At 43.5% G+C, this 13,213-nt stretch overlaps 1 protein-coding gene across 1 annotated transcript in view; it reads right to left on the minus strand.

The window, feature by feature from the left end:
• The window catches only part of LOC147730350 (transcription elongation factor SPT6-like), a 430,594-nt gene that overhangs the window by 236,587 nt on the left and 180,794 nt on the right, over positions 1–13,213 (minus strand). The window lies entirely within an intron of this gene.

The raw sequence follows: 13,213 nt of genomic DNA on the forward strand, positions 1-13,213 counted from the left end.
TCCTGTGAGAGATGTGTCTGTGGTTAGCACCACTTGTGGAACAGGCTCTATGAACAGCCGGCCCTTGGAAAGGTTTTTGGTGTTCCACCACAGCAGAGAGATATGTCGGGTCGTCTACCACCACCAGATCTGTTATTTGTCGCTGAGCCTGATTTCACTGACTTGCCAGGCACTCTTATATGGGGCGCATTCATAGTCTTGCGTATGGTACTATGAAATTGCAAGATGCCATCATTCCTATTAATATGCGTGAACACTCAAGCTGGCAGCAAGTGTTGTGGCTGGAATTTTTGTACAAGAGCTTGCATACTTTGTATCCTTGTTGGATTGGGGTATGCAATTGCTTTGGAGGTATCTATTGTGGCACCTAGATACTGTTGAGACAGGAGGTGTGACTTCTTTTGATTTACTGTGAATCCTATCTTGTGCAACAGGCAGATAGTCTAATGCGTGTGCTGTACACATTGATGGTATGACTTGGATTTTATTAACCAGTCGTCTTGGTATGGGAAGACATGAATGTTGTCCTTTCTCAAGTGTGCTGCTACTACTGCTAGACACTTTGTGAACACTCTAGGTGCTGTAGTAACTCCATAAGGGAGTATTTTGAATTGGTAGTGTTTACCTTCTAGTACAAATCGTAGGTACTTTCTGTGAGATTGATGTATAGGAATGTGGAAGTAGGCGTCCTTGAGATCTAATATGGCAAGAAGTCGCCTTGTTTAAACAACGGCAGAACCTGTTGTAGTGTGACCACATGGAAGTGGTCCGATTGTATGTACAGGTTTAGGGGCCTTAGATCTAGTATAGGTCTGAGGGACCCGTCCTTTTTGGGTATGAGAAAGTATAGGGAGTAAACTCCTGTGTTTTGATGGTGTTTTGGGACTGGTTCTATTGCATTCTTTTGTAGTAGAGATGCAACCTCTTGTCTTAGGAGTAGGAGATGTTCCTATGACATGGGACGTTGTCTGGGTGGTTTTGTTGGAGGAGTGGAAGTGAGCTCCAGGCAATAACCGGACTGAATTATTTGTTATTTCTCTTACTGACAGGAAGCCCATATAGGATTAGTGGTGAATTATTATGGTGAAATATTAAAATATGAATATGAAAAATATGAAAGTAATTTAGTGGTGGATATTAGTCAGTTATTTGGAGTGAGAAGGATAGCAGAGGGATAAAAGGGGAAGAAAGGTTTGCATTCATATAGCACTTGTTACCCCTGATGGATGTTGAAGCGCTTTTCTGGCAAGTAGCATGCCACTCCAGGACTCAAAGGATTAGTGTTGAAAATGAGTATGGTAAAATGTGAAGTAATTTGAGTATCATGCGTTGCTGTCTATACCGGTATGGAAGCATATATATGACGTAGCCTGGAGGATCTTCCCTAACTGCCGCTAATCGGGAGTATATGGAAGCCATTGATGGCCTCTTAGGTCTGCATATGAAGCCTGTCTGGTGTATGTGGAACATTACTATCTCCTGGCGCCTTTAACCTGTTGACTTCACAACTCTTCGAATGGGACAAATTGTTTTGGTGGTCAAGACATACTGAGACAGCCTACACGGATACCATGTTTGTTAATAACGAATTGTCTTTTTATGAATTGTTGATGATGAATAGTTTTAATAAATTGTTCCTCTTTTTGTAAACAATGATTACACATTGTTTGTTTCCATTGCATACTACTGATCTACACACATTTTAACTAACACTGTTGTGGCAAGGAGGTGCGTGGTTGGAGCACCCCTGAAATCCTCACCAATAGCGTTAATAAAACTGAGAAAAATAGGGCATGGCTCTACTGTTTGTGGATGTGCAATGAGAAGAAGATTCTGCAAGCTGGAAATTTAAGGTGGTACAGAGTATGCTAATATTAGGACACAGTATTTTGTTTACCGTTATTCGATCCAGTTCGCCCCGTGGCCAATAACAACTTCGCCCCATGATAGCCCATCCTGTCCTATGATGTGCAGGCTTCCATTCAGTCCTTATACCCAGAATCCCGCTTCACCTTGAGATTCACATGCTGTTACTGCCTAATCCGGATATCTCCAACTTCCCGGTCCACACTGAAATCACCCTGCTCACGCTCTAACCAGTAATCCCGTGGTGCATTGAGGATCAACGAGATTTAAGTGCACCCACCTAACCCATGAGATCTCCAGGCTCGCTTTTAGCACTGTAATTAAGAGGCTCTTGCTCTAGCCTGCGATGTACAGGTTTCGGTTCACTTCGGATTATACTGTGATAGGCAAGATCCCACACCTCCTTCAGACACAAAGTATTGAGGAGGGCAAGAAAGGAAAATCAGGCTCAAATGATTTAGCTTGAAGCGAAGGACAGGCTCCAAACTTGAAGCACTGAACTTCTGCTTCCTGCCTCGAGTGAATAAGGCAGAGAAGAAATATGGGAGGGTGCGCGAATGTGAGAAAAGAGTGTGCAAGTATGAAGAAATAAGCAACAAGTGTATGTTAGCAGAGAAGAATAGTGCACAGTGTAATTCTTTCTTTTAAGCATTGGTTTAGTATCAAAAACTGTAAGCCCGGTTATCCAAGCAGCATACTCCAGCCGCTCACATAAATGCTTCTCAACTAATTAAAGAACAGCTTAATGGCTTTATATTAGGGGCTATAGGAGAATAGTGTTTGCACTATGTGAATGTGTTTCGCCCATCACCCAAGATAATTATTGGAGTACACACTGTAAAAAATCCCTGTAAACTTTCCGTAAGCTACATGTCAAATATTTTTTTTAAAGTGACCCCATTATTTAGAAACAGTCACGTGTTTGACACTGGGAACTAACTGCTGCATTTAATCCTCGTCGCCTGAAGCTGAATACTCTGCTTCGGAAATGATGTAGTCCTGCTGCTGTTCTTCGCACTCTACCTCGATCGGAGCCTCGTCTATGATGAGGTCTGGTGTCGAAGATGACTGTGCTATGACTCTTCGAGCTCGACTGGCCCTGATGGTCTTCTTGGACCGGAACGAAGCACAGGCCTCACAGCCTCGACTCTCGTGCTCTGGAGACAAGCACAGGTTGCAAACTTCATGAAGATCAGTGTGAGGGAATTTGTGTCCACACTGAGGGCACTTTCCATGAGCCAAAGGCCCAATGGCGCAGTTGGGCCCGAAGAACGCTGGAATCGAGAAGCGCAGGCCTTTCTTCTACGCGGGTAACCGGAATTACTGTCGAAGACGATACCGATGGTATGATGAAGGACTGGAAGTCAAAAAGAGATTGGTAATGGGACCGAACGATAAACCCATCCGAGCCCCATGGCGGAAAAAAACAATCTGAAGATGGAGTCGATGCTGATGCGCACTTCGATCTACAGGAGGAGTCATCCAACAGACAAAGACTTTTCCATGACAATAACAAAGTGTAATGATCCGGGCCCACCACCAGATGGTAATCTATGCAATAGTGTGTGGTCTGCAGCCCATATGCCTCGAACAATCATTTATTCACTGGACTGTACACTGTGGGATAACAGAATAGACTCTGGAAGCAGAGGGGAGGAGAGGGGGGAGCCCGATGGTGCTGATGGCAATGACCTGATCCAACTGATACTAAGTAGCCTGCTGTCCCATGCCCAAGACTTATTTTGTTTTCTCTTTTTGTATTTTGACACACACCATGGCACCTGTGAGTGGGGAGAAGCGGGGTGCAAATGTTGATCTTGTTTTGTTGATTTGATTTCTATATGCACAATAAAAAAAAACGATTATAACAAAAAACGAAACGCATTTATTTTGCACCTGCAGCTCCGAAGTGCGTGTCAACTCTGTTGTGACCAACAAACCGTTCTATAGTCCGTCAACATGCTTTGTTCCCTGGCGAAACTAAAAGAAACAAGAGTAGACGATCTTTTCATTGAATTTATACATTTGTTTTTGTAAAGTACCTGTTTTCCCGTCTATCAGGTTTATTTTACTGTCTTTTAAGTTTTATTTTCATAAAAATATGTACATACAACTGCGTATATCAATATGCCTTCAAATACATGGAAAGCTAGAAGCTGGATGAAAATTTCATAACTATAACAATTGTATGCATCTGAATCCCATACATATAACAGAATCCCCACATAGTAGCAGAGAGTTTGTTGTTGAAAGTTTACATTTTAAACATCCATTAACACAAAGCCATAAATCCTTTTCCCATTGCAACTCGGGAGAGTCTCCACTCTCTTCTAGGCCCATCCTTGCTGGGCTTTAGGTATTTCATACTAAAGGCTGTTCACATTCAAACCATCTGTGGCAGACTCTACCGACATGGCCCTCTCATCACTTCATATCTCTCTCATGCGTCTCTCTGCTAATGCTCATCCTGCTGGATGGCTGATTCAGGCCTGTATAGTAGGCCATTTGTTGTATGAAAGTTATAAAAGTAATAAAAGTTTTGTTGCACTCCTATGAACAAAGTAATATAAAGGACCAATTGATCAAATGTTGGGCGTGCTACTTCCCATGCCCTGCAATAGCGTTCCGTAGCATATATTTTTTAGCTTTTCTCATTACTTTGGAAAGAGTTGCATGGGGCACAGCCTCTTGACCAGCCTCAGAGGCTTATTAATGATAAACCAATTTAAATATTCTTAAGTATATCGGTCTGCAAAGAAAATTATTCGTGCGTTCTGTTTTTTTTTAAATTTCTTTTATTTGCATTTATTTATATTGACTGGTCTGGATTCATGAGAAGCAACCATATTTCATCAACATGTGGTTGAATATTCAACACCAAATACAAGTAATGTCTCCAAAGCATTTTGGACCTATGAGATCCTTCGTCTGGGGGAGAATCCCTAAAAACTGAAATAATAATGTTATCAAACACTCATATAAATACATTAACAGGAATAATCAGGACTGAAAAATCCCATGTCTACATGTTCATGAGGTTGCCAAACAATCGTGCTGTAAACATACCGATGCAGATATAACAATTCTGTATAGACAGACACTTTACGGAATGAAAAATTTGAGCATTAAACAGATCAAGTGTACAAACATTATAAAGGAAAGGTATTCAGTGTCGTGCCAAAAAGAACGTTGATGAAAAAAATATTACTGCAGATATCATCCATAAAGCTACCCATATTCACTCAGAGTTAACTTGTTGACGCTGAAAATGCTCACCATGCCAGTGCATGAAATAACACTAGTGAATCTATCAGATTTCAACCATATCGGTTGACCCGTGTTTTCTGGTGAAAAAGCCAACCACAGGAAATTATTACGTGAAAGAACATAAGGGTATACTCACAGACTGTCCATGAATACTCGCTTATATTACCGGCATCACTGCAGAGCGTTCATCATTCGAACCAGCATTCCAACAACTACACATCAAACCATGCAGTTCTTCTGTGCAGGGCTTGAACCAGGCCAAAAGAAGAACATTCGTAAGGGGTTTGTTATTGGGAGTAAGGAATCTGAGAGGGTAACTCCTTCAAGATGTTAGTCCAGGACCTCAGCTGCCCTTCACACCACCACTGCGACATAGGTACCCTCCTCCGTTGCCATGGTAGGAGGCGAGGCGAGGCCAGTGTCTGGTAAGGCATCCAAATCACTGGCAGCAGCCAGGTCCTCGTACTAGTTGTCCTCAGTGTCATCTAGGACTGGTAACCATAAAGGGTTGTCTGACCCTCCATATAGTCTCTCAAACGGAAAAGGCAACTTAGGTAGCATGGGCCCGGCCGGAGTCTATTTGGCTCCGTATTGGAGTCTGGTATAACAAGGGGACCTGCGGGGTGTCGGGAGTGATAACAGTGGAGTGGGCGCAGGGGAAGGTCGCAGTTTTGAGGGCAGCACTCCGGATCCAGCACCAGATCAAAGGGGCTTGACTGGTGCAGAGGGCGAACTCGCCGTTGGGAGAACCAGTTGAGGGTCCTTCCCTTAGCCATGGGGCTCGAAGGCGCTGCTAAGGGAATACGCCGCCCAAATATCAGGTGTATATGCTCCTAGAACTCCTTGAGTTGGGCAGGGTTTACTCCAGCTCCAGGAAACTCAGAGGCACGGAGCTGAACTTGGCACAAGCTACACCGGGGAGGGAGGCCTGGAGTGCCAACGCTCCTGTGCCAGATACGAAAATGTGGGTTGGCACATAGAAGTCTTCGACTTCTTAGGTGACTTCTTTTTCGATGTACCGAACAAGCAGATTTGAGACAGCGACCATCTGGAGCAACTCTGCGAATTATCCAGGGACCTTCACCGCAATGGGGATCGAGAACATTGCAGGAGTCAACTGATAAGGAACTTGACGGACTGTTCCCTCAGCCACTTCGAATTCATGGCGCAGCAATCCTCACACGCTTTGGAGTCGTGGTTGCGCTCCAGATACCAAAGGTAAACCAAATGTGGGTCTGTCAGACATCTGCCTGTGACAGGCACTACATGGTTTGTAACCAGTGGGCTTCTTAGAAGACTTCCCTAGCACATTAGGAGATGAAAATCTGAAAACGGCTGCAACAAAATACGAGAAAAAAAGCCAGGCTGAGCGATAAGTGGCGCAAGAAAGAAAATAACTAATGTCAGTGCACTGGAGTGGCAGATATATTGGCACTGCACACATCACTTCCAGTGCGGATGACGCCCAACCAAACAACTCCATCTACAAGTGCGCTAGGGTACTGCTCGAAAGATTTCCGATCCAGTCTGATGCCTGAGGAAAATTCAAACTCAAGGAATTTCAGCCAGAAGTCCATCAGATTCTGTAAGACACCTCTTTCCATAAAACCATCTTGCAGAGCCACCGGTGCTAACAACAGCTCATGGTAGGAAAGGAGTATTTTCAATTCGCTGTGCTGCCCTTTGGTCTTACCAGTGCTCTTTGGGGTTCCTGAAAGTAATAGTGGTGGTAGCAGCACAGCTTTGGAGATCTTCCTCGACAACTGGCTGTACACTCTCCCCAGGCAGTCACCAACCACCTGCAGCCTACAGTGAACTTTCTCTCATCTTTGGGTTCACCATCAACATGTCGAGGTTCACACCAGACTCCTTCTCAGACCCTCACCATCATCAGAGCAATTCTGAACATAGTTCGGTTTCGTACCTTTCCCCCAAAAAGGTAAGTGCTGGACATTCAGGCTATGATCCTGATCTTTCATCCTCGGTCCTGGATTTCAGTGAAGTTAACTCTGAGGCTGCTGGGAATGAAGGATTGCTGCAGCCTGCTGGTCAAGCACACCATCTGGCATATGCAGCCCTGAACTGGGATCTGACGATTTAGTGGGTCCGAAATCAATGGGATCTTTCCAACGACGTCCAGATTTCAGATGAGACTGCAAAATATCTGCAGTGGCGGTTAAAAGACTGGGTCCACAGCAAACCAATCTCCTTACTCCACCCCGAGTGGACAATGGTGACCGATGCATCACAACTGGGTTGAGGTGACTATCTGGGAGAGGATGAGATCAGAGGTCTCTGGTGGAGTCCATGCAGCACATAAAACACCTGGAACTGGGGGCCATCTGCTTGGCATTGAAAACCTTCCTTTCATCAATCAAGCGGAGGCTGGTACAGGTGCTTATGAACCACACCATGGCCATGTGGTATTGCAACAAACAGGGCGGGTGGGGCCGTAGACTCTGAGCCAGGAGACACTATGCCTCTGGAAATGGCTGAACCATTAAGGTTTTTTTCTAGTGGTAACCACCTGACAGGATCTTTCAATGCCAATGCGGATGAGCTCCACCTTCCACGCCTAGTGGATCATGAATGTCAGTTGCATCAAGAGGTGGTGCAAGGTCTCTTAAGCGAATAGGGAGAACCGTGGCTTGATCTATTTGCCAATGCCAAGAAGTGGACTGTAAGCAGTTCTGTACTCCAAAGGTTTTAAGTTTGTCTATCGCTAGGAGAAACATTCCGCCTAGGGTAGAATCAGGACTTCTGTATGCCTTACCGCTGAAAAGTCTGCCCAGGGTTCTGAAGATCAGGACCAACCGGACCCAAGTCATCCTAGTGGCCCTCGATGGAAACAGCAAGTATGGTATCTAGAGATCCTGGGCATGAGCATTTGTCCTTTGCTGAGGCTGCCCTTTCAGGAGGATCTTCTGTGGCAGCAACTGATCAGGGTCCAGCATTGGAGCCTTCACAATCGCCACCCTCATGCTTGGAGATTGAGCAGCGACAATTGAACCCATCAGACCTTCCCCCAGAGGTGGTTGATGTCACATTGGCAACCAGGCATCCCTTGAAAGAAGAAGACAGTAAATGCTGCCATCGGGACGAATTAGTGGCTTGGTGCCCCACCCCCCAACACACAGGAGAAGGTATTTCGCGTATTTTTGTTTTGTTTTGTCTCTTGTCCAGTAAGGCTTGCTGTGGGCACAGGTAGAGGATATCTTTTGGGTTTTACTGTTTTTGCAGTTGCTGGATAAACCCATTTAAATCATTTGTTATGATGCATTTATTTAGAACCATTTATTGAAAGGCATAAATAATGTGCTTTCTCTGTCTCCCTTTGTCATGCTACAGAGGGACCTTAACTTGGTGAATGAATCAATGAGATGATTTTATAAAGCGCGCATTACCCGAGGGTGTCTTAGTGCTGAGCAGATAGGTAAACAACAACCTTGGCAGCCCAAATACTTATCGAGTAAATGTTACATGGGCAAGGGACCATATTTGAAGTGAGGTGAAAAACAAAATTTATTGACAGATACATCAAAAATTCATAGAGAAGTTCACAATAGTTTCAATACGATAAAAATGTAATAAAAATAGTTCAAAGAACTATAAGTAAATAAACACAAACACAAACAATCACTATATAAAAAATACAGTTAAAAAACAAGAATACACAGGAGATATTCGTGGCATATAAGTAAATAAATCTCGACGCGCGTTTCGGCGACCAGCACCTTCTTCAGGACAAGCCACATGACTGTGCTGGTCGCCGAAACGCGCGTCGAAATTTATTTACTTATGTGCCACGAATATCTCCTGTGTATTCTTGTTTTTTTAACTGTATTTTTTATATGATGTATCCGTCAATACATTTTGTTTTTAAGCTTCACTTCGAATATGGTCCCTTGCCCATGTAACATTTACTCGATAAGTATTTGGTCTCCCTAGGCTGTTGTTTGCCTATATTATTTATCCCTGACCTAGGAGTATAGTTAGTTCTCTTCTCAGGGGGTCTTTGTTTTATACATTAGTGCTGAGCAGATTCAGTCTGGAAAGAACGAGGGAGTCATAGTGCTGCATGTAAGTGAGCTTCAGGTTCTGTGTAAACCTGCCATACGCCACCTTCTTCCCAGATTAGCTGTACATCCTTCTAGTCAAAGTGACACTATTCCTTCCCAATCCAACTATCACTTTACCAGCGTTCTTTGCTTCGCCTCACCCCTTTGTTGAGGAGGAGAGACACTTGGACCCTAACTGAATTTTTATACTGAACGCACAAGAGTACACCAGGAGTACGTTCAGCTGTTTGTGGGGTTTGCCAGAGTGAAAACAAGGCAAGGACATGCAGAAAAGGATCATCTCTCACTGGATCGTCCATTTCAAGGACACAACTCCAAATAGGTACTGCTTTGGTATCTATTCAAAAGGTGAGTAATCTGCGGTGAGAAGTCTTGATCAAAAGAAAGGAAAATGCTACTTACCCAGTATGCATCTGTTCTTGGCATATAGAGTTGTAGAGTCATATGCTATGCATTGATCACCATCTAGTGTTGGGTCTGTCTGTTTGCACTTTGTTATTCTTCGAGGAAGTCTTTCCAGTGACACGGTAGGTGACTCCTCCTTTTGGTGATAGTGCACATGGACATCGACTCAATTGTCTCAGGTGTTTTCCCGCAGAGAGTGATAATGGAGTTAGTAGGAATAATAAAAGGAGATGTCCATGAATGCATGTATCCAAATAAGATGTTTCTGCAACAGGTATCGTTATCTGAGGAGGTGGGTGGGCGCATATGACTCTACAGCTCTATATGCCAAGAACAGATGCATACTGGGTAAGTAGCATTTTCCGTTCGAGGCATATGAGCTGTAGATTTTATGCTATGCATGGACTATATAGCAGTTCTCTCCCAAAGTGGTGGCTAACCTGTATCTGTAGCAGTGGTCTGAAATAGTGTACGTAAAACTCCCTGGCCCACTCTAGCTTGTCTTGCCAACACATCTACACAATAGAATTTTGTAAAGGTCATCTATGGGTATATTTCCTAGAAAAGCCATAGAAGCACCCAGTTTGCGTGTAGAGTGTGCTCTAGGGGGAACTGTTAACATTGGTTTAGCTTTTACATAGCATGTTTGAATGCACTTGACTATCCACCTTGCAATACCTGATTTTGAAATGGGATTGCTTTTGTGTGGTGGAGCAAAAGAGACAAAAAGTTGGTTTGTGTTACGGAAATGTTTTGTCCTGTCTATGTAATAAAGCAATGCTCTCTTCACATCTAATGTGTGTAGTGCACGTTCTGCCACTGAATCTGGTTGAGGAAAGAATATAGGTAACTCAACAGATTGATTGATATGAAAAACAGAAATTACTTTAGGAGGGAATTTAGGATTAGTCCGAAGAACCTCTATTTTGGTGCATTTGTAAAAAGGCTTCTTCTATAGTGAATGCCTGAAGCTCATTCACTCTTCTGAGTGATAGCAACAAGGAAAGCAACTTTTCATGTGAGAAATTGCAGTTGACATTTGTGCAGTGGCTCAAATGGTGGACCCATTAGTCTGGTGAGAACAATGTTGAGATTCCATACTGGAGCAGGTGTGGTCTCAGGGGAATGACTCTTTTGAGCCCCTCCATTAAGGCTTTGATGACGGGCACTCTAACAAGCATTGAAAATGCAATAGGTCTCGCCTTTGATTAAGTTCAAGCCATTTACTTTGCTAATGGTATTGTATAGCAAAGCAAATGGTGTTAACTTAATAAAAGGCAAGACCTATTGGAGGTGTCCACCTACTTCGACTGTCTGCTGGAGGAGTGCAGGGACAGTGCCTCTTCGGGGTCCATGTCAGAGAGTATCAGCCCCCTACACACTGAGTTACCCCAATATCGTCACTATGAGGCCTTTGAGACCCCTGAAACCCTTCCAGAATGGGCCCAAACCATTCTTCAGGCATATACCCCACTAAAGGCTGTGACCCCAGATCGCCTGGAGCACTGCTCCCAGCAGGGGGGCAGCAACCTCGAAGCCAGATGGTCTAACCTTTTCTCTTGCCTTAAGTACACCTGCAGGGACCAGGAGGAGGAGGCCTGGGTTGTTCAGACTCACTGGGACCACACAGAGAAACAGGATGCTGAGGCAGCAAGAGAGAGAGGAGTGGAGGCCAGGGGTCCTGGCCTGGTTGACGAGGGAGACACAGCAGCACAAGAGGGTGCTGTGATGGTGCGCAATGTGGCTAGGGGGCTGACCTAAGGTGAAGGGAAATTACACAAGGGGACTGGGGCAATGCACAGTGTGTCAGAGACCATCGAAGCGGACACCGGAGCCAAGATGGCAGACGCGGAGGCCCGGACACTGAACAAGGATGCGAGTGAGGTAAACACGGGGGTAGTGCCAGTACTGAGCACCGGTAACCATACGCTCAAATTAAGCAAAGCAAGTCTGTTCTTCTAAACATAGAGCAATCTATACCATTTTCTCACTTTGCCTTTAGAAGCATAACCTGGACTTTTTCCATAGACAATGCAGCAATCACTACGGAGATCACTTTGATGGCACGGCTTCCTTTTTAACTACAACACCCACCATACCTTATCTGACCAATAACACCCATATATTTACTAGAGTTCTAATTTCTTGTTACATTTTACGTCTGGCATTGAGACAGCTTTAACTGCCTTGTCAGTTTCATGAAATCAAAAGAGTTCATAAATGAAAATTGCATATGTACATAGAGAGGTTTTCTGTCAGCCTGCTACATCATGGTCTTTTCAGCTGTCAATCACATTCTGCTTTTGCCCACCATTGTGCACAGCATGGGCAATGGGTCGGGCCACTTCAGCCATTGGCTGTCTTGCACAGTGAGTGACAGTATTTTGTCTGATTACATGTGAATAGCTGCCTAAAAAGAAGTCTATTTTAACACCAAGTTTGGCAGGGCAATACTTTACTTATGCATTTTCTTTCCATTCTTTACACTTTTGGGGTGTTTTCTTTTTAAAAGGCAACCTTGTGTGTTTAAATCATGTATTCAAGTTTTTGTAATTCAAAACCAATAGCATTTTTCATTGCAATAATAACACATTAACACATAAAATGGGGTTTCTATAAGTGATGTAAGTAGCACTGCGTGCTAAAAAGTATCCATATTATTCTAATAAAATGATAAACCGTGGTTAGTTGTTTAAAAATGTTTATTGGCAACATATAGCCACCATGTGCGTAATGTTGTGTTTAATTGTAATTTTTTATGTCATATGCTTATAATAATTGTTTTACAAAATGAACCATTGCACCATCTGGCCAAAGCCAGGCATTCTGGCATTGCCAGTGCTTAATATAATTGTATTACTCTCTTTTCTTACTGAATCACAAACACATTCACATAACCCTTTCCCCTCGCAGCCAAGAAAAGGAACTGCTAAAACTTTGAGCACACAAAGATTGTGATGCCATGGTCATGTGCGTACCTGTGTTTTGGGATATATATATTGCTCAGTTCAGCACAAAGACCCTTTTAGTATGTGACCATTCAAAACACACTTCCTCTCCAGAGCAAATCATATAATTGAAACATTATCTTGCACATACTCTCCTTCCAAAAAATGACTGCTGCCAGCTCTAACACTTGCTTCCATTAAGATTATGGAAATTCGCTTCATATTTGGTCGACTCTCACACAAATCTTGCTATGAAGAGCTCAGGGTAGACATTTTTTTTCTTTTATATGAGGAAGGGCATGCCTGTTTGTACGACCCTAAGGATTTTCTAGTTATTTCAAGCTGACTTTTCATCACATCTAGGTGAAAGTTACATATTTCCTTTCCGTTACATTACGTCTGGGTATATATATATTTTTTTGGGGTTTGGATATTTCCTTTCTGCGCATTTTCAGCCTATGTACCTTTCAGATTGGTGACCCTTAGACTGCCTTGGGTGACTTTTTTTGTTGTACAGATAACACGGAGGCCCCTTTGCAAAGGATAATGTAGTGAAGGAAACATTCTGCAGTTATATTTTGCATCAGAATACATTTTAACGTGTGTGTTAAAGTAAAATGACATAAAAACACGCACATGCACCCGTCA

The sequence above is a fragment of the Lissotriton vulgaris genome, chromosome 2_1 (genome assembly GCF_964263255.1).
Source record: "Lissotriton vulgaris chromosome 2_1, aLisVul1.2, whole genome shotgun sequence".
NCBI classification, from domain to species: Eukaryota; Metazoa; Chordata; class Amphibia; order Caudata; family Salamandridae; genus Lissotriton; species Lissotriton vulgaris.